Below are 2,808 nucleotides of genomic sequence, written 5' to 3'. Positions count from 1 at the left end.
CTTCCCCAGATCTCCTGTAGGCCCCCTTTAGGTACTGGAGGGCTGCATAAGATCTCCCCAGAGCCTTCTCTTCTCCAGGCTGGACACCCCCAACTCTCTCAGCCTCTCCTCATAGGAGAGGTGCTCCAGCCCTTGGATCATCCTCATGGCTCTCCTCTGGACATGCTTCCAGCGGGTCCATGTCCTCCTTATGCTGGGGACTCCAGAGCTGGATGCAGTACTCCAGGTGGGGTCTCATGAGAGTGGAGTAGAGGGGCAGAATCCCCTCCTTTGACCTGCTGGCCACACTTCTTCTGATGCAGCCCAGGATACGGTTGGCCTTCTGGGCTGCGGTCGCACACTGCTGGCTCATGTTGAGCTTCTCATCAATCTGCACACTCAGGTCCTTCTCCTCAGGGCTGCTCTCCAGCCGTTCCCCGATGAGTCTGTATTTGTGCTTGGGATTGCCCTGAGCCAGATGTAGGACCTTGCACTTGGCCTTGTTGAACTGCATGAGGTTGGCTTGGGCCCACCTCTCCAGCCTGTCCAGGTCCCTCTGGATGGCGATGTTCTTCCAGTTCTCAGCCTAAATGGGGTTCAGGGCCAACCTGCATCCATTTGTTCTCGTGTGACCACTGTCCTCACACTCAAATGGATCTTCCTCCCCAGCATGTCTCTTCCTCCCACATTTGGGTATTTATAGTGAGGCACTGTGTTCCTCTCTATGTGTGCTTTTAGCCAGGTCAAACAAACCAAGCTCTTGGTTTCTTGGCATTATGCAAAGGTGTGCGTGAAGATTAGCAAGGCTTGCAGTGATGCAGCCTAAGAGGCTTTTTTTCCAGGGATGAAGGAACAAATAAGATTTCCTCTCACCTCCTTGAGCAAAATGCTGCTTAGACATAAATGTTTTTTTTTTTTGAAGGATATTTTCCAAGTGGCAACACTTTTTTTTTTTTTTCTGGGAGTTTGGGGGCCTCAGTGCTTATTGCTGAGTACTTTGGGGTTTTTTTTTGGTTTTTTTTTGTTTGTTTGTTTGTTTTGGGTTTTCTGATTAAAAAAAAAAAACAACCTCTTCCAGGGTTGTTTCAGATGCTTTCTTGCTTGGCAAGCGCACGGGAAGAAGACCTACTTTGTGAGACTGATAGTGGGTTAGTAACAGATCTGTTTGTTCTCTTTTCTGCTAAAAAGGACATCTGATATCTAGGAATACTTCTAAAAACAATCCCATGAGGGCAGTTTTCTTGAGCTAAAAGTGCTATCTGGCGACTTATGTAAGATGCCATCTTCTGCGAGGAGACAGCTTGGATGGCACAGTGACAGCCAACCAAAACAGTTACGGCTTGTAATGCAGCACAGAGTTAAATATTTGTACTAACAACAAATGCCAAGAGCTGATACTAGTACACCCATTTCAAAACACTGTAAAAACAAAAGCACAGGAGGTTAAATGCAATCATTTCAAAAGCCACACCTGAATCTGTGTGAGCAAACGTACACAGATCTACATGTTTTAAAACCAAGATGTGTTTGGAGTGACTAACCAGAAATCTTCAGTTGGTTTAAATCATAGAATGGTTAGAGTTGGAAGGGACCATAAAGATCATCTCATTCCACCAGAGTAGAGGAGGAGAATCACCTCCCTTGACCTTGCTGGTCATGCTGCTTTAATGCAGCCCAGGATGCAGTTGACTCTCTGGGCTGCGAGTGTACACTGCTGGCTCATGTCCAGCTTCTCATCCACCAACATCCTCAAGTCCTTTTCTCCTCAGGGCTGCTCTCAATCCGTTCTCCACCTAGCCTGGATTTGTGTTTGGGATTGTCCTGACCCACGTGCAGGACCTTTCACATTATTGAGTCTGAATGTCTTGATCAATTTGGAAGCTTGCACCAAAAGGTACACCTCAAACATACTTTATTATGGATACAATCAATATCAAATAAAATTGCAGGTTTTGGTTCAACTCTGGCAAAGACACCAATGACGCTTTAATAACCGGTTTGAGTGTGGGCTTCAGATTCTGCTCTCCAAGAGTTCCTGTGTAAGCCCAGGTGAAGATGGGCACCTTGCTCCTGGTACCATCTCTAAAGAAAGTGGTCACAGGGGAGGGAGGGCAGTTGGTCAAGGTAATGTGGCAGAGGCAGCCCCCTGTGACATGCTGATCTGTGCGTTAATTTTTGGTCAAATGCTACTGTGGAGAGGGAGGTGCTGATCTCCCTGGGATCCAGTGACAGGACATGTAGGAATGGTTCAAAGCTGCACCAGGGGAGGTTCAGACTGGACATGAGGAAGCATTTCTTCACCAAGAAGGTGGTCAGACACTGGAATAGGCTTCCTAGAGATGTGGTCAATGCCCCAAGCCTGTCAGTGTTTAAGAGGCATTTGGACAATGCCCTTAATAACATGCTTTAACTTTTGGTCAGGCAGTTGGACTAAGTGATCGTTGTAGGTCCCTTCTGACTGGAACTGCTCTATAATGGGATTTTTTTTTTCTTTCTCTGAACTTGCATCCTACCAGTTAAACCCCCTGCACACCCTTTGGAGGTTTGCCAGCTGGTGTTTGACTCTGCTTATAGGAGGTCAGTCCCAAACTATATTCTGCTTGTGGCTAGAAACCTGGCACCCAACGTTTGTTTCGTTGGGGTCATGCTTGATTCACTTGGAACAGTTTAATGCTGTATATTGACTGGTAGCTCCTGCCATACATAACAAAAACGCCTTCTGAAAAATGTGGGCAGACTGTGTAACTAACAAATGGGTGGTAAAAACAGACGTATGGGTTAGGAGCAACTGAATGCTGGAATTACCTCTGAATGGGATTCCTCATCGGC

This window comes from Vanellus vanellus, assembly GCF_965231255.1.
Source record: "Vanellus vanellus genome assembly, chromosome: 7".
Taxonomy (NCBI): domain Eukaryota; kingdom Metazoa; phylum Chordata; class Aves; order Charadriiformes; family Charadriidae; genus Vanellus; species Vanellus vanellus.
The sequence above is the reverse complement of the archived record's forward strand: the minus strand, read 5'-3'. Positions refer to the sequence as shown.